Source organism: Balaenoptera acutorostrata, chromosome 4 (genome assembly GCF_949987535.1).
Source record: "Balaenoptera acutorostrata chromosome 4, mBalAcu1.1, whole genome shotgun sequence".
NCBI classification, from domain to species: domain Eukaryota; kingdom Metazoa; phylum Chordata; class Mammalia; order Artiodactyla; family Balaenopteridae; genus Balaenoptera; species Balaenoptera acutorostrata.
The window spans coordinates 134,461,137-134,485,282 of NC_080067.1; the positions used below are offsets into that span (position 1 = coordinate 134,461,137).

General features: G+C 35.7%; 1 long non-coding RNA gene across 13 annotated transcripts in view; it reads right to left on the minus strand.

The window, feature by feature from the left end:
* LOC130708101 (uncharacterized) overlaps window positions 1-24,146 on the minus strand; it is a 241,126-nt gene that overhangs the window by 65,846 nt on the left and 151,134 nt on the right. For 10 of the 13 annotated variants that reach the window (XR_009008134.1, XR_009008128.1, XR_009008131.1 and 7 more), the window contains one exon: window positions 20,334-20,430. This is a non-coding gene — a long non-coding RNA (uncharacterized LOC130708101). Of the gene's footprint in view, window positions 1-20,264; window positions 20,431-21,321; window positions 21,404-24,146 lie in introns of all 13 variants that reach the window. The other 3 variants (XR_009008135.1, XR_009008136.1, XR_009008138.1) reach the window with 2 other exon arrangements.

Consider the following 24,146-nt stretch of genomic DNA (forward strand, 5'->3'; position numbering starts at 1 on the left):
GAAAATGTCAAGGCAATGTTTGACGATAAAGAACTGTCCCAAATGAACTATTGTCATCTGTAGACATTATCTTAAAAAATGTTTAAAATAACATAGGTTTCAAAGCGGTTTTAAAACAAGCTAAAGGAAATATATTGAACTAATTTTCTTCTGATGAACTAATTCCTTTTGATGAAGGGATACTTTTTGAAAAACACTAATGTAATTTGGTTTTGGAAAATGTTGTATTATGCCTGAGATTTTTTTTTTTTTTCTCACAGGCAGTAAAATGCTGTTCTTTGAAACCAATGGAAAATATGCTTCTTATTAGATAATAGACATCAAAATTAACAGACTTTGTTATAAGATTGTGTTATTTTTAATATATTCTAAATTTTGGCAAAAATAAACATGATTTTTTTCTAATAACTGACAAAAAAAAGATAAAAGTTTTCTGTCAAATGGTGATTTGCGTGCATACAAATGGAGGTAAATTTGATTAAATCTTGATGCTGTAATGTTGTCAAACTTTTCTAAAGCTTCTAACCTTTCCAGGTTCTGACTCTAGGAAATAGGCAGTTGCCTCTTTGCCTACAAATAAGGTATTTAGAATATGTAAACACTAGTTAACTGTTACTTGTGAATTATGGTCATTGTTCAAATGGTGGGCTCTTACAAGTAAATTAATGGAAAAATATTTCACCAAAAATAAAATTCTTTAATGTTGATATTTTGCTCTTCATTCCTAGACATGTTTCCTTAGTTTATATATATATATATTTTTTTTTTTTTTCTCCCACAGAAAACATACAGTGTGTAGTACATGGTCAGATTGTTTAATCTCATTTCCTGATTCTCTGGTTTATGTCAAGATCCCAGAGAACAGGAGTGGGAGATGAGGAAAGTGAAAAAGGGAATGAGGAAAAAGTTGATCATCACTTTAAGCAACAGGGGCTCCATCCATTGGCATCTTAAAATTGTTTGCCTGTGGGGAGGAAAAGCTTTTATCCACTGGCTTCCATCCCCCATTGATTAAGGGTAGAACCAAAGGATGTTAACCTCCCCAAATTTCTAGCACCTAGGCCAGATAGATTCTCCTCACCCCATCAGAGAAGACTGGCAAAGAAACTAAGAGATTCTTGGTAGAGCTGAAGCAAAATACTTTCAGGTACAGCTCTGTGAAGCTGATTGCTATATATGGTAAACACAAGAGATGTCCTTAACGAGCTCCATTAAGTCAAATGCATCCCACAGCCCTCAAGGAAGAGACCAGCCACAATCTGTTCTAAAGCCTTAACGCTGAAGAGTTAGCAGAATAAGATCTGCTTAGACCTTAGTTGCTTTACATTTGTTGAACTGTGGTTGCTACAGTGGTCCACTTACAATTACCATTGTAAATGAAAGCACTATGAAATGCCCTAGTCAATACCTTGTGTTCAAAACATAGTTCTTCTTGCACTCATTTGTAGCAGTAACCCTAGCTCCTTTTGGTATCCATGCTGCATTACCCTGCAATGAGACAAACTCTTCCATGGGTCTGCTTGTTCACAGGAATGAAAGCACAAAGTGGCCCAGTTCTACCTTCTTGATCAGCGGATGCCCTTTTTGTGGGACCTGGACTCCTCAGCAGGACAAATTGGCCTTTTGTATGTGTCAATGTGGCTAGGCTGCAGTTCCCAGTTATTCAAATACTAATCGAGGTGTTTTTATGAAGATATTTTATAGATATAATTCAAGTCCATAGTTTATTTTTAAGTAAGAGAGATTATCCTAGATAATCTGGGTAGGTGTGATTTAGTCACTTGAAAGGCCTTAAGAGCAGAGCTGAGGTTTCCCTGAGGAAGAAGAAATTGCTTGTGGATGGTAGCTGCAGACTGTTCCTGAGAGTCCCAGCCTGCTTTTCCTGATAGTCTGCCCTACTTATTTCTAACTTTTAGACCTGCCTAGCCAGACACTACAATCACACAAGTGATTCATTGCAAAAACGCCCTTTCTTTTTCTCTTCTCCTCTTTTTCTCTCTCCTTCCCTCCCTCTCCCTGTCTCACATAGAGACACATGTTTTATTTCTCCTACTCGTTCTGTTTCTCTGATTGAATCCTGACTGAGCCAGGCTCCATCTCTTCCTGTCTCTGAATTGCCTATTTCCTGGCACATTGTTTTAAAGAATGTTAAGTTTAGGCAAATGTGTGATTTGTCAAAATTTGTATTTGGACGTCTTTCATATGCTCTATCAATATCAATTTTATTCCACATGTTTTGGCCTCTAATGTAACACATTTCCATAAATTCTTGCTACAATATTAGGTGGACATGTAACAGATACAATGTTAACTCAAAGACCTTAAGTGTAACTAAGAAACTTTATCTAAAGAGTCAAGTTTCTAAGGCATGAAACTAAAATGATAGGCTGACAGGTGGCAGGTTTGATATTTTTATGCCAACCATTTCTTTTGTACAGATGCAATAAGGAATTAATTAAATATCCCTTTGGAACCAAAGCCACTTCAGTCAATAATGGCACTTCAAAATAAATTGAGCATTTTAATATTGAAACATCTCATGGGCTAAATGTTCTTTACTGAAATATGATCAGCTACTATGAAAGCCTAACTATTTCTCTCCCAAGACCCATAATTAAACAATAGGTCTCCAGCTAATGGTATTGATGTAAGTAAAGAATATATTCATAAATTCTATGGGCATTTAATGTTATTGAATGATAGAAGATGGAGTACTTTAAATTTAGCTAATTGGTTTAGCATGATCAAGCTATTTGTAAGTTGAAATCAATGTGAATGAATGTCTTTTACTAAATCCTAGTGCTTTTGTTTGTTTAATATATATTATATACATATATTTTATATGATTACTTGCCATCTATATATCTTCTTTGGTGAAATGTCTGTTAAGGATTTTTTATTCTACGGTACATTCTTAAGGTCTCCAATATTCCTTTGCTCTCTGTTCTTACATATGAAACTCATTCAACTTCTCCCAAGAAAGTACATCCCAAGGTCTCATCAGTTATTATCTCCTGTTCAAAGAATAGGATCCTTAGGTGATGTGCGGGAGATTAGTAAATAAATGAAAATATGGGGTCAAATGGGCCAAATAATTATTCACAATGTTTTGGTGTCTCTAAAAATAAGAAATATAGTAGTAGAATCCAAGGTAGGTTGTGGTTACCTGAAGATATTTATAGATTTATACAGCTTGCAGTAAATGTAAGTATGAAAATTGTCAATTAGAAGATTTTCAAAACAATTCTTTAGAAAGGCATAGTTAATGAACAATTAAAACCATCAATATCACCAGGAAGGGATAAGAATGAAATATTAACAGAGGTAAATAGAAAAAAAATGAGTTGGTATATATAGGAAAAATTTTGATGATGAGATTGCGAGATGATATATAAATTAGTTTACTTAATTTGATTTTCCTTTCTTCTATCACATAATGACCTTCATGAAATGTAAAATTGCTAGTATAATAGGTGCTTTATGGTACTTTAAGCTTTTTGTTTGTTTGTTTTGGTATCTCCACAGCTGAAATGGAATAGATGACTAAATTAACTATTGTTTCTTATATACTTGCTGAAATACATGAGCTATTCAAGGCATTTTTGCCTTTAGAATTTCTTTAAAATTGAAAGTGGAGAAAAATTGCTGGAAAACTAATGAGTAAGATTCAAAATTAGTAAAATAAACACAGTTAACCCTGATTTATCTGTGACTTTTATAAACCCTAGTTGGAAACAATGCTATGTAATGGAAAATGTTCATGACAAATGCTTTAATTTCTTCTTTAGAATGAGAAGGGGTTAAATTAACTAATCAATAAACAGAAATCATCACTTCACCCAAATTATTGAATAAAATGCAAATGAGAAATGCATTCATATTTTCAAGATATTAAACATCAACATATAAGAATAGAATATAAAAAAAGTATGTTATGCATTTTTCAATCAAGATTAAACAGATTTGTTAACCATCATCACAGATAACTATGAGGGATACAAACAAATTTACTATGTGGAGGTACCTTAGAGATATCACTTAGGCAGAATTAGAATACTATCTCTGGAAGTTATATTGAAATTCCCCAGCACAGTTCTCAACTTTATATGTCTCATGAAGGTAAATTTATTTAATATATTCATATAAACCATTCTTACTGTGGACATCACTATTAACTAGACCCTTTGTTAAATGCGTGGGATTAAAGTTTAGAAGAAGTTCTGTGAAATCCCATTAACTTCTTTCCAAAGCCAGCTCATGAGGCTGACCTTCTTGCCTAGGATATGACAAATGAATGCCAGTGGTTGCAAGGGTGTGTGAATAAAATTAATACTCCAAGACAGAATTAAGCTTTAGGATGAAATTCTGTAAGAAGTGAATTCTGCCTCTGTAGGTTTTGTCCCCTGTAGGCACCAAAAATTGAAATGTAGTAATTTGGTCAGACTTGTTTTGTTCCTGAATGCCTTCATATATTATTCAAGGGCAAAGTGTTTTTTAACTTGGGAATTTATGTCTATGGTTAAGAACATCTGAGAAAGATCAATCCATCATTCTATTTTTAAAAAAAACAAAGAAAGAAAAAACTCTAAGTAGGTGGATCAAATGTATATATATATAATACATATACACACATAAATATACACATATACATAGACACATATACATACATAAAGGCTAAATAAATTTATCATATAGGACTATAGTTTCTAATCATAATGCCATAGAGCATGACAAACAGAACAGTCTACATGTTTGACTGGTCTGGATTATCTTCTGTGGGATTTAGCTTGCTCTTGTTGCAGGAGATCTTGTTTGCAGTCTGTGCTGGCCTGAGCACCTTTTCTTTCTTCCTTTCTTTAATCAGTGCATCATCACTAAGATACAATTATTGCATGAGTTTGTTCAGAGCTCAGACGTGAAGTATCCTTCCCATATGAACCTGATGATCCTAAGCCCTTCCAAGTCTGGCTGAGGTAAATTTTCAATCTTACAAGCAGACACTCTGAGTTTTTCTTCTGCTCTGAATTGTGCTTTATGCTCTGAGAGTTATATACTCTTCCTCTTTTTTGGAGGACATCTTAAAGAAAGGCCCCTGCTGCCTACCCCATTTAAGCAATTCTCTTCCTATTATTCACTTATTCCCTTGTTAAGATTCCTTCACATCACATCACAATGGATATTCGTTTTGTTTGCCTCTATGTTTTTGTCTGTTTCACTCCCTAGAATTTAAATTCCACAAGGGCAGAGGTCTTTTGTTTGTTGTACTATTGTCCCCAATACCTTACACTGTCTGACACACAATAAGGGCTCAAGGAATCGTCTGCTGATTAACGGATTAGTATCACTGTTAATGCAACTTTAGGCAGAGATACTCAGTGAACTGGCTAACTTAGTGAGCTGACCATATTTGTAAGCCACGCCTGATCCTCTTTCAGAATTTAGTATGATATAAATCACAGAGGAATTTCTAAGGGGGCAAGGTTTTTGCACCATCATATGTTGGCCTCTAGTAAGGACAGATGTGACCACCCAGGAAAACAACCATTACCTTAAGGCAATTCTCTGAAGAGGTCAAGGTGTACTGCACACCATTCCCAGCACTTGCAGTGGCCAGGGTAGTTAAGGGCATCTGGGAAGGGCAGTAACAAAGCTGATTACCATCCACTGGGTTGAATCAATGATATAATTTTTAAAAGAAATATTCTTTAGCAAATGCTCATTAATTGTATATCTGCAGAGTACTTTTGAGACTTAGAACTTACGAAAGCTTCAACTAAAGCAGAGTGGTAGCCATAAAATAAAAGGAAATTAGATTCCAAACTTTAGTAATAAAAGTGAGTTTGGTTTTATTTTCTTTGATAATAATTTCACAACCCATTTGAGAAAAAATAATTCCTGTTCATTAGTCAATAACTATAACTTGAAAACCTGAAAGTGTACCCAAGTATGTTCAGATATTCTTAAGAAGTGATTTTTCTGTCAAAAATTCACGGTATGATACTTGGAACACTCAAGTCTGGCTAATGGCAAGGGACCCACTTCTTTGATGAAGTAATACAGGTCTGGATATTGTCACCATGGAAAAAAGTGATCCCTCCAATTTTTCACTATGAGGAAGCCAGTGCTTTGGACATGATGTTTCCTTCTCTTGAAGGGAGATTTTAAATAGTGGAAAAGAAACTGCTGTTTCAGATTTGTTTTTAAAACAAATTAATATTTTACTTCAATTTCTGTATGACACATCTATAGTTAAAAGAATATTAGGGCTGGGGTAAGTGATGCAACTCTGTTAGTTTGGGGTTGGCAAGATGAGAAGTTTGTCTTTCATCTGTTTGAGAACAAAAGATGAAGCATTGAAATTAAAAATGTTATAATCTATATTAAATATAAGAAAAATAATTTTCCCTTAGCACATGCATTTCTCTTTTGGCAGACAAATTTTTATCAGGCATGTCTACTGTTTTAGTGAACATCATCTAGCAACTCTTGGTTATAGCTGTCACAAGGGGAAAAAGGGGAAAAGCATCATTCTCAAGTACCTTCTGTAATTTTAGAAGACCAGGATCCTCCATCTTCAGAAGTAAGAAGTAAATGTCAAGTAACATAGTTGTTCTATTAACCTCCTATTATAATACTTCTCACTGAATTAAACTTTCTTCTAGAGCAGTAGGTTTTTATACCTTTTGTTCTGAAGATGCCTTTACACTCTTGATGATTTTAAAATACAAAAATACACAAGCATTACCGTCCATTATCAGCCAAAGTGATGACACCATCACATATCATGTAACTTCTGGAAAACTCCACTATATACTTGTAAGAGGATGAGAGTGAAAGAGACAAATTATGTCTTAGCATTATTTTAAAAAGAATTGTGTCCACATAGATCTACTGAAAAACCCACAGTGGTTCCAGGACCACACACTGAAAACAGTGTTATTAATTTATTAAAGAAAGTCTAAGGAATTGACTAGAAGGCAGGAATTTAGAATTTCTCAAAATTACTCCCTCTTTATTTCAACTCAGCTTAACTAAACTACAATTAATATAGAACTAACTAAGAAGTGTTACTTGTCAAATAATTCAATACAGTATCGTATAGAAGTATATTTGCTTACCTTCTCCCAATATTAGTGTATATTTTTTACTAAATAATTTCTATTACTCTTTGTTGTTAATAGCAAAAGTAAATATTTAATTGGATAAAACCCCACCTACTTAAATTATTAATAAATTAATTAAATAATTATCATTGTTGTTTGAATATTAGTTCATACTTCTTAATCATATATATAAATTAAATACATTTTGTTGGGAACTCTAAACTGAGACATACACTTAAATTGTTTTCAAAGGCTTTCAGATCTGTTAGGGAAAAATAGATAAGTATATAAATAACTGTAACACAAGACAGATTACGTTCAACACATATCTGCTTGTACTATCAGGAAAACCTTCTGGAAGGAGTAAACTTTTTAATGTGAACTATGTTACTCGTAACAATAAAATGGGTGCAACTTATTAGTTCTTGTAATGAATTTGCACTCTCATTCATGACCTTGGTGACTCAGACTTTTCACACCCTAACAGACTCATTTTTGCAAGAGGAATTGGAAATAGATGACAAATTTTTATTAAAATGTGTTTTCTTTAGATTGTTTAGATAATTATAGGAAAAGGTAGAGCTATTTCGAAATGTCTTTCCCTTAGGTACAAGAGATTGATTTAATTTAGGGCTGGGACTGAAAGTCTGAATTCAGACAATACTCATTTTTAATCAGTATGTTACTCAGATAATTCAGATGATACAAAATACCGTTCATTTGGCAGAGAGTTCAAAGGACATTTATTTAAGTCACACCAAAAAATAATGCAATAAGTAGTTTCTAAAGAAACTTATCATGAGAAGAAGGTATCTGGCATTTCTAACAAAGATGTGAACTAAAATATTTCCTTAAAGTGTATGCACAAATTATTACAGATTAAATTTGAACCACAACCAAATCAGAAGATGAGAAGTTAGAGGTTCAACAACTATCTACCTTTAAGTCTGTTTTAAATGAAATACTATCCATTTAGGAAATTATCAAAGGAAATCTATATTCTTTGATATATCTTTCTTAAGCAGATCAACTTAAATGTATAGAAAATGTAATACATTTGAATCTTTAAGGAAACATAGCAGGTTATAAATATTCTAAAAGAAATTCAACATATGGTATTCTTTTATTACTTATATAATGGACATCCGTTGATCTAGACTACAGCCACATTGAAGACGTGTCTTCATTATACATTTTCAAAGAGCCTCATAGCTTTATTGAAATGGAGGTATTATTACTATCAGTCCTAATTTAGTTTTGAGGAGACTTATGGTAAATCACTCAATTTTCCTGAGCCTAAGTCACAGAGCAGTAGAAATGAGGTCTTCTGACTTATCATCAGTATAATCTTTCCCATCACACCACAACTTTGTCCAGATAGGTGAGCAATATGTCACCCTTTCTGGTTCTGTTATGACTTTGGGAAATAAAGGATTACATGTTGCTTAACTTCAACAGTAACCTTATCAAAACCTATAACCTTAGGAGTCTAAGAAGAAGATCTCATCATCTCTTTCCTGGAATTTTTTTTTTTTTTTTTTACCTGCTAGTAACTAATCTTGTGTGTGGTGTGTGGCAAAAGTTTGTGTTCCATAACTAGACATCAAAAGCTTAAAGTAAAAATGTGGTGGAAAAGTAAGTTAGGGTCTATACACATTATGATAAAAAGAATAAATAACAAAGAAATCAACCAGAATAAAGCCCTGATAGGACAATAGCAGAGCTGCAATTTCAGCCAGGGGTCCACACCCTTCCAGTATTCTAAGTGTTCCTGGATGAATTAAGAGTATCTTTCTTCCCCTAGTGAGAACCTGCCTGAGCTAGCTTGAGATTTTTATCATCCAGGAAAATTCCATTCTGGAAGTAAGACAGACTAGATAACTCTGAGATACTTATAATAAATTATCTTAGAATGCAAGTAACCTTTCAAGACATTACTGAGTGTTCTGAGAGACTGCTTTGATTAGTTTATACCACATGAAATTGCCATTCTTTTTAGGTCAACACCAGTTTGACAATTTCATATGGTTCAACTTAATACCTTCGTTGTATGAGAAACAATAAAGTATTTTCATTAAGGGTATGAACTTTGGGGTCCAAAGACCTTCACTCATATGTCATCACTTGCCCATGCTAATTAGGGCAAGTTACTTATCTCTCAAATGGACATGATTATAATAGAGATAGGCCTTATAAAATTATTGAAGATTGACTAACACTATGAATATATTTACATTTAGCACAGTACTAGATAGAGTAGTACCCAATAAATAATAGCTATTGTAGGGCTAATATTACTGCTAAACTCCTACATTCTAACTTTGAATCCTACTTTCTAGCTTTCTCACCCAGGAAGACTTATTAATTACTTCTGATGAACCAGGACTGTACCTCCATTTTTGACTTTACTCCTGTCATGGTTAATCATACAGTGCCTTCCAGACATGGTTTTCTGAGGATACCTACCTGAATAAGCTCGGTTAGTACTAATACTAGAATTTGATCCTTAAACCTGTAGCTCTTAATGCCCAGAAAACTGTCCCATATGTGATGTAGAAGATAGAGCACCTTTACACTTGGATTCATACACACAATTTTTTGAACCATTTATAAAAAGAAAAATTTGCTTTTGATTCTTACATAGAGGATGTTTTCAGTACTCTATAATAAAGTTAGATGTAAAATAGAATATATGTTACTCTCCCAACCTCACTACTATTTACTCTTGGCTCTGGGCAATCAAGATTCTATACTCATTCTTTTAGTAGCCTCCCAGACATTCATTTGGAATTGTTCCTTCAAATTCACAAGCAGACTATTATTACTTTCCCCAGCTGTTGGTCTCTCCATGTCTTTGCTCTGACTGCTGTGCAGCCTGGATTGTACATTCCTTGAGGACAGGCTCTGTATTATTCACCTTTGCATTTGACTAGCACATAGTTTCTCATATTATAAGCACCTTAATAAATATGTTAAATGGAACTTATCTTACTATCCAAATTATAAGTAGGTGATTACAAAAAGGTGTTTGAAAAATTTATACTTAGAACTTGAAACACATAGGAAATGTCTTTGTTCATTTTAAATAGTAAATCACATATTGGAAATGTTTTTAGATCTCACAGATCAACCATTATGACCTATTAACCCACATTGCAGCTGAAATAATACTACCAGGAAAAAAAAGATATTCTACCTGTGTGTCTCAATGACCCTTCAATTTTCTTGAGTACTTGATTCCAGAATTGAAACAGAGCATACCCTGTAGGCAGAGGTCCCCAGCCCCCGGGCCATGGACCAGTACTGGGTCCGTGGACTGTTAGGAACCGGGCCGCACAACAGAAGGTGAGCGGCGGGTGAGTGAACGAAGCTTCATCTGCCGCTTCCCATCGCTCCCCATCACTTTCATTACTGCCTGAACCATCCCCCCGGACCCTGTCTGTGGAAAAATTGTCTTCCATGAAACCAGTCCCTGGTACCAAAAAGGTTGGGGACCACTGCTGTAGGGGCTCCTGGGCACAAGAAGCCTTTCTGTTCAGCCTCCATGACCTTCCTTGAGTTTCAAAGGGCAGATTTAAACAGTTTCTAATCAAGGGAGGAACAACCAACAAACCACCTGAGGCAAGATTAAAGGGACCAGAGAAGCTCATCAAAATTAGGAGACTGATCATCTGAGACCCTGCACACATCCTAATCTTGTCATCAACCCCACCCTTGAAGTATTGTTATAAAACTCCTCATCAAATCCTCCTGGGTTGGGACACATAGTTTTTTAAGGCAGGAGCCAGCTGTGTCCCCATTTGCCTGGCAAAACAATAAAGCTATCCTTTTCTACTTCACCCAAAACTCTGTCTCCAAGATTCCATCTGGCACCGGTGCAGAGAGGCTAAGCTATCGGCATCATTTTTGGCGTCCAACGTGGGGCCGACTTGGGAAGGTCCTGGGGTGGGGATGTCCCTTGGCTTGTTAGGATGCTCCAATGTTTTCTCCACACTAGCCTCTTTCTAGGGAGTGGAGAGTTGGAGAACTCCTATAGAGGCCAGATCACCTGGGACTCTTGCCTGGAAAGCCCGAGCCATAGTCATACCCCGTCCGCCATCCCAGCAGCTGGAAATCTGGGGCAGGAGTAGACGGCGGAAGAAGGATCACCCTAGCAGCTGCTGAGGCCATCTTTGCCGTGAGGCTGTTCCTCTCTTCCTCCTGCTTGGACCGTCCTGGTACTCCAAGGACTTATTTTGGGGAAGCAGAAGAGTAGCATCTAGGACACCTTGGCCAGCATGTGATAAGTCCCTTGTATGCACTCTGAGGGCCTGTTTGGCCCTGTCTGTTTGGGGGAGCCTTGGTTCCTATTTGGGGGATTCCGGGGAATCCCATTTAGAAGGTGTTGCAGGAAAGAAAATGGGGTACAAGAGGGTGGTCACGTCTCAGGTCTCAGGCGAGTCCCTGGGACGGCCGTCAAGTGTGGGTGCTTGGCTCTTGAAAGAATTCAAGAGCGAGCCATAGTAAAGTGAAAGAAGGTTTATCCACGGAGATACACACTCCACAGACAGAGCATGGGCCATCTCGGAAAGTGAGAGAGGCGCCAGGGTACATGGCTGTCAGTTTTTATAGGCGTGGGTAATTTCATATGCTAATCAGTAGGAGGATTATTCCAACTATTCTGGGGAAGGGCTGGGGATTTCCAGGAATTGAGCCACTGCCCACTTTTTGACCTTTTATGGTAGGCCTTGGAACTGTCATAGCGCCTGTGGGTGTGTCATTGCATGCTGATGTGTTACAATGAGTGTATACAGAGGCTCAAGGTCTAGTGGAAGTTGACTCGTCCACCACCTTGGACCTAGTTGGTGCTAACCAGTTTATGTCCTGTCTTCGGGCTATGTCATTCTTTTAAAGTTTGTGCCCTGCCCCCTTCCCATCTGATTGGCACACTGCTTGGCCCGAGATCATGGGCTAAGTTGGGACTTGGAAGCAAATTTGGTTTTGGCTTGTTTGGTTTGGGGTTTCTGTTGCTGGTGAGGAGTTTTTCTTGTTCTTAGTCCATGCATGAATGTTCTAGCAATCAAACATGGGAAACGCTTCTTCTTTAATTCCGTCTGATAGACCCCTGGGGAAAATCCTGGCAGACTGGTCAACCTATAATTATAAGCCTATGACTAAGAAAAAAAAAAATTGTATTGTAATTCTGCTTGACCAAAGTACATTCTTGAAAATGAGGAAAGGTGGTCTTTGAATGGTAGACTAAATTACTATACTGTTCTTCAGCTAGAGTCGTTTTGTCACAAAAGTGGAAAGACAGGGGAATTTCCATATATCCAAGCCTTCATGAAACTGCATAGTAAGGAAAGTGAGCAGCCCGGTAGTAAACTGATGGTACAAAGGGAGAGGAAAAATCTCATCCTGACCATGCAGTCATCAGAAACACGGAAGAATACAAATATACAAACAAATAACTGGGCCAAATAACCAAAGGCTGAGTACCCACCCTGTATGTTGTCCTTGGTGGTGGTAGTGGTGATGGTGTTTATATATATATATATATATATATATATATATATATATATATATATATATACTGAGATAGTCAACAATGGTGGCACATAATCTTGATCCTATATTATATACCTTGGAAATTCACCTATGTATAAAATTTCTGCTTTCAAAGCCAACTAAGTATGATTTTTCTAAATCTTACTCCTTACCATTAGCAAAGTTTCCTTTAATTTGTCTAGGTTAAAAGACCTAGGCATTTAGAGGAAAAAAAAATTCTTTCGTTTGACTACAAAAAATTCTTCAGTCTTTTAGTGCTATTAAAAAAATCATATAAGATATTCAATTTCCAAGGGACACTATCAGTTTCTTGGTTTTAACCCCACAAGAAACCTTACATAACAGTCAGTTAAATAGACTCTCAACATCTAAATGAATTGGAATATTGCCGAAGCTCAGTACCTTACAAGGTGACACATTTCCTTCCTTCCTTCCTTTCTTCCTTCCTTCCTTTTTTTCCACAGATTATATGAGTAGAATTTAGGATCAATTATATTTTATGACATCAAAGAATCAACCTTACAGCTACACCTATATATGAGTTCTAAATCATTCTTCTGGAACTAAGCAGAAAAGATCTAATTCCTTTTCCATGTGATTTTTCTTCAGTAAATATCCTCACTAGATATATCTATAAATATATATATATATGTATCTTTATCTCTTGTTCTCCTTTTTTTCCCACTAAATACCACTCCTCACTCCTAATTATTAATTCAAAAAATCATCACCAACCTACCACTGTCCCATGTGGCACCAGAGGAAATGAGTTCTCCATGCTTGAATATTAAATTTGAACAAATATTAAATTTCTCACATTAGGGTTTCAAGTAGATGATCTTTATATGTTGTTTAAATTCTAATTTTCTACTATTGTGTAATATCAGTAAAAGAATTATACTCCCCCCTCACCAATAACTAAACAGACATTTACATAATTACCAGGTGTAAAATAGTATTTACTTCATAAGGCTATTTTCAAGGATACGTGAAATAATCTATATAAAACACCTAGCACGTTGCCTGATATATAAACAGTGCTCAAAATATAATTTTAAACTAATTACTCTAAAGTTATTTTGTATAAGCTAAACTCAAGGAGTAGTTCTATGACACCTTCTAACTTATTTGTGTTTTTGAAACGCATGATAGTGAATTCTGGCTACTGTGTTTATTCTTAGCGTGGTTGAATGAGATGTGCACAGAAGCACAGTAATCCCATGGCACTGAGAAAATAATTTTGATTTCAATGTTAGATAGTGAGTGAATCAGCTAGTTAATGGCATGATCAAACAGTAGTGGAAATACCAGTCACTCCCATCACAGCACGAACATTGATCTGTTTATGGCTGGAAATAATGCACACATTGTTCTTGAAACCAATCTATCACCACAAAATAGCGCTATGGTCTAAACACTTTAATCCTCCTCTACATATGTGCTTTGGCTTGTACTATGGGGAAAATAATATAAAGTTTAATAAATAGTTAACATTAAATCAAAAGAAGAGACAGAGGATGCTTTTCATGGTGTTATCTGGTTAATTTTAAATACTGGCGTGATCTCTATTTCTTTAAAAAGATAGGTTGTTTGTTTAACTTGTACACTTTACTTATATATTTTAAAAAATGTACACCATTTTAGAAATATCCTATATTTTAGGATTATATTTTAACTTTTTATTCATGTGAATAATGTTGAATCACATATGCAAGAGCATTTTTTTAAGAAAATAGCATCACACACATTTTAAAATTAGATGTCTTAGAGCCTTACCCTCTTAAAGATTAGCTTACACAAAATAACATGAGTAGTTAATAAAAAGTATAGTAACAGCCCATATTTATTGAGCACTTAGTATATGCCAGGCAATGTGCCAAGTGCTTTGCACATATTATATCCCATATCCTTGAAAATATCCCTAAAAGGTAAATTTACCTGTTAATTACTTTGACAGTGACATGTAAATTCCTATCTATTTATTGAGATCATTCTCTTAACTGATAATTATAGCATTATGGAAAATTAGGATTTAAAGAAAGTATAAAGGTCATCTACCTGAAACCCTAATGTGAAGCTTGAACCTTCTGTACACTGTCCCTTCCAAATTTAATATTTCAGGCACAAGGAACTAACTGCCTCTGGATATGGCTCACCCTATCTTAGAACAGTTTTAGCTGTTGGAAAACTATTTTAAATTCAGCCAAATTCTGTCTTTCTTTAGTTTCCCTAGTTGTCTGTTTTCTAGAAGCAAGACAGAACACATTAGGTGAAGTATTAAGAAATGTACAGTGTGACCTGTCCTGCTGTCTAAGACATTTCTTTCCCAGACATAACTTCCCAGTTCCCTTTAATTGTTCTGTATGTAATCTATGTCATTTCTTCACTCTGCTAGCAGCTCTTCTGTGAGTCTTCCCTGGATTACCTCTCTTTATCTTAAAGACCTAGAATAGCCCACTGGTCAGATCAGCAGCACAGATTTTCTATTCAACTGACTGATTTCTTATTGTCTCTCTCTTACCCACTGTGAGTTTAGCAACTTACTTAAACCTCTCTTTGTTATAAAGTGAGGCTTAAAATAGTCTCTCCCTCATAGACTTGCTGTTAGGTTTCAATGAGATATTCCACAAAATGTCCTTAGAATAGTTCTTGGCACATGGAAAATATTCAGCAAATGCTTTGTATTATTATTAATACTATTTGTTTGAAAATTGCCATCATAAGTACTATTTTCAAGGTTTGATCTTCCCATAGCGTAGTGACAATTTCACCATAATTTTTCTAATGTATCTAAAATGGGGTTAGTTTCTGACAACAGTGGAGATTAAAATTGTAGATTGTATACATTAATGAATAAATGTATAAATAAATAAATGAATGAATAAATAAGTGAATAATGTATATGTGTATATATAATGTGTATGTGTATATATATATAATATTTGTGTATAGATACTATATATATGTTATATATATGAAATTTACTCCCAAATAGCCAAAGCACTGGTAGTTAAGAAACCACTTTAAAATATATTACTCAATATGTCTACCTTAAATAGGAGATTTCTAATGAAGTTACAAATTAACTTATGCAGTTGATATTTATTGAAAGAAGTAATTGTCAAGTAACATATTTCTTCAGTCAGATAATCTTTTTTTCCTTTCTATATAGTTAATCAAATTAACAAGTGACCTGGATTCTACTTCCTCAAGGTCTCTTGACTAGATTCCTTTCTTTACTTCACCACAGCTCTTGCAAACTCAACTTCATTTTATTTTACTGGTAATCTAGGAAAACCCGATCATTGGTGTCTCTGCAACTTTCTCCTCAAATCAATTTATCTAGGACACTCCCTGCTACCAGAATCATTTTTCTTAAATGGAAGTTTGATGATTTATCATTTCACTTGTTAAGAGCCCACAATTATCTCCTAGGCCACTTACCCGTCATCTGGCCTTCCTCGTAGAGTCTAATTTATCTTTGTAGTGCTGGTTTCTCCTCTTTTTTAAAAATATATACCTTAATCACTAGCCAACACAATCTACACACTTCTTTTTAAATGCAGCCTGAACTTGGTACTCTCATTGCATTTTTATTTGCTCACATAGGCTAACATTTTCCTCCCACTCATCTTTGCTTATTATGATTCTTCCACATTGCATCTTAAGTACCACTCCATCCATAAAGTCTTTCTGGTTCTCCAGTTCAACACAATCTCTTGAGGCAGATGTTAAACCCCAATGCTCTCTGTTTGAACATATCTTAGGGCACTTATACAAACTTGTATCATCGTCATTTCTGTATTTCTCTTTTGTTCTTATCTCAGCATAAATCCCTTGAATATAGATACAGTGTCCTATTTTTCATAGTAGCTCCTCACAATATTTAGCCAAATTCCTTGGAAATCATATGAGCTCAATAAATATTTGTTGAGATGGTAGTATTCCCTAAAATAGGCACGTGTTAAGTTTCTAAGATTTATTTTTTTTAAATGTAACTATTTTTTTCTCTTATAAAGACATACTGAAATACTCTTAAACATTTTTGAAAAATGACTTTGAAGAATTAACAGAAAATCCCTATAGGTGTGAACCAATTTTATAACATAAATGATTATGAAACAACTTACTTTTGATATTTCTTTTGCATATTGAAATATTCAAAACATTATTTATCCCATTTACTTCTACACAAATCCACAAAATACAAGAGATAGAAAACTCAAATTAAAAAATAAATTAAAATTACTGGTTTGGTTGGTATTACTCTGCTTGAAATGATGGTCAAGTTTTTTCATGATTTTTATTCATGTAGAGTCATGTTTGCCAGCTACAAAACTATACACTTAAACACATGATAAATACAACCAACACAAGGGCTAGCTGAGGAAACTGTGACCCAAGGGCAGATAATTACTGTGTTAGAGTTAGGTCAGCTGGCTGGTGATCTGGTCTGAATTACCGGCTACCACTCATCCAATAATCCTCCCTCACCTGGTCTTCCAAATGAAGATTAGCTTGTCTTTCCAGGGTTGAGAAATTATGCTTTTGTACAAAGCTGTAAGAAAATTCTAGTTCACTAGTGTTTAGAAAAGAGCACTTATGCAAACTTGCTGAGATGAGGTTAAATACCAAAAAGATAGTCACCTCAGTCATTTTTTTGTCTGATGCAAGAGATAAAAATTTCAGAGATTTTCTCTGTAGTGAAAAGATGATTTATTATTCCATTATTAATTTTTTATGCCAGTGTGTTTTAGTCTTTGCTTATTGTGGACTCAGTCTAGATTTGCAAATCAACACATAAATTCTGTAATCTACATCAAGTTTTATTACTTAGGTCCCTAATGTTATTATGCAGGTAGCCAGTGAGCAGTGACTCACAAGCTGGCAAAGGGGAAAACTGCCTCCCCTCACTGCCCCCTGACATACACACAGGGGAGATATTTGGCAATGTCTGGAGACATTTTTAGTTGTTACAGCCGGGCAGTGTTAATTGCATCTAGGCAGTAGAATCCAGAGATGCTGATAAGCATCTTACACAACACAGAACGGTCCCCCACCACAGAAAATTTTCAAGCTCAGAAGGTCAATAGTGTCACACAAAATGTTCGTAAGGGGCAAGGATTTTGGAGTCTGACTACCTAAGTGCCCACCCTATATACACCTTCAGCTCTGCCACATTATACCTGTATGATTTTGGACAATTTGTTTAATCTCCCTAAGCTTCACTTTCACTATCTATAAAGTGAAGATAATATCCAAAGATTTGTTTTGTTAATTTATATAATTTGTTAAATTACATAATTAGTACTTAAAGCTTGTAGTACAGTTCCTGGAACATAGTAAACACTCTAGAATACCATTTTAAAGTTAGTATGATTTAAGATTATCTTCATAATTATGCCAGGAGTCCTATATATGTCCCAATTTGGTATTGCATTTCTCAATTAACTATTCATAACATAAAAATATCATTAGCAACACTCCCCTCTTTGGGTTATCAATAGATATTTAATCCTGAAACAAATAAAAATGAAATCCCATATTATCTGAAATCATATGAGAAACATTTAGTGTTTTCAAACCATCCTTAGAAAGAAAAGTTTTCAGCACTTTATTCTGACACCCACAATTCGTACAGAGCACTCAACCTGTATTGGGAGTAGGAGGTTAAAAAGTAAGATGGAATTCTGGTCCCTGCTTTTGAGACCCAAAGTTTTTAATTAAAGTGATAGGAAATAGAAACCAATTTAAACTGAACACTGAGATTGCATGGTTGACTTCTTGTGTTAAAGAGAAGGTAGTTACAAAACTGGGAGCTGCTCTCACAAGCATTAGGATGATATAGGAAATGATACAAGAACTCAAAATATGAAATCACATTTTCATATGCACCCTAGAACAGAAATACACAGGGATTTCTAAGGTGGTTAGGGTTGCCAATGCTCAAGGATTAATCAGAGGATTCAGAGAGGATGTCAGCCTTAGCAGAGCTATTTGTACATATGGCAAGTGATGTTACTGGATTGGTCAACTTGACCCACGTCCAGGCCGAGACTCTCTGTCTCAGTCAGGAAAGTTCTTTTTCCAATCGAATTCATTCAGCCAATAACAAAACTGATGCTGAGACTAGAACAGCACAAGCTTTATTCAACGGCCAATGAATGGAGAAGCAGGATCCTAGTTCACAAATCAATTTCTCAACCCAATTCAGGTGGAAACACCAAATATATAGGAGGGTCGAGGTAAAAGAGAGGGATTTGGAAAGAGTGGGAGGAATACTCATGAGTTATCTGAGAACAGGGATGTGGTTTGGACCTGGAAATGCAACACTCCTTTTCAGTCCTTGAATGGGCTTTGCCAGTTGTTGTCATGGTAATTGTCAACTGTCATGGCACTGGTGGGTGTGTCATTTAACATGTTAATGTATTAACATTATAATGAGGTTCAAGGTCTACTGGAAGTCAAATCTCTTACCATCTTGGGCTTAGTTGGTTCTAACAAGTTCTTTTTCTTTTTGTCTTTGCAGCTTCCTCTTGAAACTTAGAGTAATTGGTTTCTATTTGAGGGAGGGACAGAAGGTATGATCCTGGGACAACAGCCTTGGTTACAGTGACAGGCTTGAGGAAAAAGTTTGGTGCTTCAGGTCTCCTGCCCATGGTTGAGTTAGTGTTCTGGCACCTCCAACTCCCATCTGCTTGGGTTAGTAGAACAAGCAAAGCACAAAATTAAGATCAGAGCCTCACTGGATCTTGGTGCAAAAGGAGAAGCAAGTAACTTTGTAGTGTTTGAAATCCAGAGCACAACTTGAAGTAGAACAGAAACTAAAGGAAGCTAGTTGTTGACAGGTGAAGAAGCAGACTATTGAAGAAGTAATGTTTTGGGATTTTTTTGGTTATACTCTTATGAAGTTTTTTATATTTATACTATGCCTGATATAATCAAAATCTTTGGAGGGAGACTTCTAGCTTGTATAGGTTGAAACCATAGCTTATGCTGCCATTAAAAAATATCCATTCCAACTTACATATCAAGGTAAAAGAAGAAAACAGCTTAGACTATTTTAGAGTCTCTTCATAAATGAGAACAATATTGATTAAGTCCCAGTTCTATGTTCATTGTATGGCAATTTTATAGAAGGAGCTGAAACACTAGAACTAAACATCGGAGAGAGGTGGGAAGAAGAAAAAAATACAATCAAAGAAAAGTCTTGGAGAGTAGTTTGGAGAGGGATGGTGGTGATAATAACATTATATTTTGGTGTATTTTTCTAGCATCTACTGAGTTGGTTCTACTCTTCTTAAATTTAGTTGAACTTTCTGTATGTGTGGGTCTAGTCTTGGCAAATCAATTTACATGAACAAAACTCACAGATTCTCTAGTTCAGTGGAGACTATGACCAATATACTATTTTCATACATCTGAGGCTAAGCACTCCTCATCCACTCAGTAGAAGGCCTACTATGTGCCAGGCACTGTTTTAGACACTTGGGATGCATGGAACACAAAACAAAGCAAACTTGACTTTGTAAAACTTGCATGCTGGTGAGGGGTGATCACTATAAATTAAAAACACAAAAAAAGTATATTACACAGTAACTTAGAAAAACTTACCTGCACAAGGGAAGCTTTGGGGTAGATGGTAAGTAGAGACACATGGAGTACAGGCATGAGGATACTCACTGTGGACTGTGTCCCTGTGAAGTTGGGAGGAAAATCTGTGAGGTCAGTGGCATCAATGGTGGCCAAGATTCCTAAAGACAGTTGCAGCTGAGAGCATCTGATGAACAAGAGAGGAGTACTGATCTTATTCCATGAGCACAAATTGTTTTTAATTGATGTTTTTAAAATTAATGATGGAAAAACAGCAATGGCCAAGGGGACTGGGGGCAAGGCAGAGGGGCGGAGGAGTTGGTTATAATTTCAAATGGAAAGGTCTGAGTAGATCTGGTAGAGGTGACTTTCAAGCAAAACTTAACACATATTATTGACAGCCAAACATATTTTAGCTTGTGGGGATATATAATGAACAAAATAGTCTGTCTCTACTCTTTATATTCTAATGGGAAGAGACAGGCAATTATAATAAAGAATTATATAATATATCAAGTGATGAGAGCATCAAGTGGGTAGAGATTCATCAGAATGAGGTGGTCTTTCTGATAATGCAGACTGTGAGGTTTTTTTATAGGGTGGAAATTAAGCAGCAGACCCTAATTCATATAATTCCTCAGTGTGGAACTGAAGAAAGTAGATCTCTGGCAAATCTTATGTTCTAACACTTCATTAGGGAGAATAATTCCAAGGAAGGGTGTTCAAAGAGAAGGAGAGAGGCAGGGAAGAAGGGCAAGTGAATAAAAAGGCTTGTTCTGATTTGGCTACCATCTGTGATCAGACACATCAGGGTGCTTGGTCTCCTGGGACCATCTTCTAGGAAGTTGGAGTACTGTGGCATCCCTGGGTTCTCCACTGGGAGACAACGGGAAAGCATTTACCTGTTATTACAGTGTCTCATTTGTGAAAGTTATACCCTATGGTGCCTTAGCAAGATAGCACTTCTGGGCTGCTCTTGAGTAGGCTCTAAGGTGGTCCCATGGTATTTCACATCATGGGAAGCTTTGGGGTAGATGGTGGGTAGAGACACATGGAGCACAGGCATAAGGAAACTCACTGTGAACTGTGCCCCTGTTGGGAGGAAAACCTGCAGGGTCCATGGCCTCAATGGTGGCTGCGGTACCACGTGACAAAAGTCCCTGTAGACAAGCAAAGCTAAGAGGATCTGACACAGTGCAGAAGCAAGGAGTACCAATCTTATGCCATGAGCACACATTGTTTTTAATTAATGGTGGAAAACTTCTCTTAAATCACTTAATAGTTCATTAAATAAATTATGATTTCCAGTATTGCTCCATTTATCACAATATCAGGCAATCTTAACTAAATTCCAAATTAATGGTCTTTAATAGTCATGGGAAAAGCCATTGGGAACTCTATAAGGAGCCAAAGAGAAAAAGTGTGTAGATAAGGATATTTTTATTTCGTTTTACATATTCTTTGAGAGGAAATAAAACTTTCACCCAAATCCACTTTCTTATACACATTTTGGCTCTATCAGATGAAAACTGAATTTAAAAATTTGAACTACTAACATGGCACATCTTTACATGACCCTTAAAAATATCTATTTCAACCTGCATATTAAGATAAAAGAAAGACATAGTATACAAGAGGTGTGGGTATCTTTATTGTATATTGTAAACAGTTGGAACTCCATCTGCTTTGGGTGTTTTGGTTCTAAGCAAGCACCAGTTATCTGAAGCAAGATGGGACAGAGTTTCATTCAACACGTCAATATGAAACTTTACAGTCCTGGTAGAGAGGATAGAAGAACAATTGGTAATATGTGCCGTTATCTTCTTCTCAGTGTCTGTTCTGAAGTCACCAAAGTCATTTCAAAGCACTAAGTCAAATGTTTCTAAATTCACTCACCTTTTTAGGGCAACTTCATTAGCATTTAAATTATGCATGTATATGTATATGCATTATAAAGAGAGAGCTCTTAATTCATGTTTCTCTTTAGAACTCAGGTTTTTCTTCTAATATTAGACTATCCTGTAGAGCCAGCAATTTTTTTTTTTTTCTTGAGATTTGAAAACCATAGTTTAAAAGTGCTTTTGTATAATGAAGAAGTGAGTCAGACAAAATCATCACAAACAAGACTTTCAATTTTTCTTGATGAAATGTCAATGAAAGTACAAGTTCAACTTGTCTCTTTGACTGAGTGTTGAAGTGGTTTCTCCTCTTGTTTGTCCTCAGTGCTTTCTGCATAGCAAAGTGAAATCAACACATTTCAAAAGCAACAGAAAGAGGTGGTGACAATATTTGGGCTTCCATTTTTTTTGTTGGTTAAATATGATTATGACTTCTTTCCTAGTCAAGAACACCTAAATTCTGTCTTCCAAAGAGGACAGAATGATGTATTTTTTTTTTTTTTGTGCAACATCATTTTCCATCAATGAACATTACTTAGACTGTGTATTTCATCCAGAGAAACCAGAGATAAAATTCCATCTAAAGACTTCTGATTTTTCATCCTATATAAAAATACTTTATCAAGGTTGTCATGGAGCTGACAAGGGCAATTTTTAAAAGAGATTTTTAAAGAAGAAACTTTTTTGAAAGTCTATATTTACTTCCATTTTTAAAACTACTAGCTAAGGTCAAAGATGCTGGTCTTTTATCTGGCCACTTCAATGAAATCAACAATATGCACATAATAAAATTGTAGAGGGACTTCCTGGCAGTCCAGTGGCGCTCCCAATGCAGAGGGCACAGGTTCGATCCCTAGTCAGGGAACTAAGATCCCACATGCCATGGGGTGCAGCCAAAAAAAAAAAAAAAAAAAAAATTCTAGAAAAAAATGGAGTAAAACTGTAGGGGAACATTGTCCTTATATTGATAACTATGTTGTATCCACTCAGTAAGCTACCAGTAGTGTAAACAAAAACTATATTAGAGCCATAAACAATTTGAGGATTTATTCAGTTCCAACTATTGAATTCTTTCTTATTTTAATGTTAGTCATCAGCAATTTCTTAAAATTTCCAACTTTATTGTAGCAATTATCAGCATCTTCTCATGAATATTGACATCAGTTACACTTTCCATATTCCCACAACAGTCATCATATCTGGTAGATTCTGTTTCATAAATATCTCACAATGCTGTCCTTCTTCCTTCTTATGACACCCCCTTTATATAACTGATGACCATTTATCTTCATACTTTCTCCTATATTCTCCTAACAGACAATCTGTTCTGTACATCATTGCCAAGGTTCATTTGTCTAGAAACAAATTTGTTGATTTCAATGTCTTACTACTGCATACAGTAGAGGTCAGAATGCCTATTAGGCTTTTCACTCATCTTAACTTCTCCTGTGTCCACATAGTGTCAGGCAACACACACATACTCAACATTTCCTGAACACCCCATGCTTTTTGTCCTCTTGCTTAGTTCTTGCCTCTTTTCTGTTGGGAATACTATTTCTCTGATTTTTCCCAGACTTCTTGCCCTTCATCGTATAAATCACAGATCTTGTGAAAGTTTTCTGATCTCTCTAAAGAATTAGTCATGTCCTTCTATGTGCTTCTGTAGAATTTGCTCTGCTCTCTGTGGTGTATGGGTTATGTAAACTACTTGAGGCTGTCAGCAACTCATTCCTTCACTCAACTCACAATTAATAAGAGCCCACTTTGTGCCAGGCACTCTACTCCATGCTGAGGATGCAAGAGTATATGCAACAGAACATGGTCTCTCCATTTTTGAGGACTGGTGAATTTCCAGCCTCAGCATGCATACTGACCATTTGGGGCACTTTACAAAAATGTAGATTTCTGAGATACATCATCAGATATTCTGACCCACAAGCTTGGGGTATGGTCCAGGAATGTGTCCTTTTATTAACTACTCTAAGAGATGCTGGTGCCTGTGGTT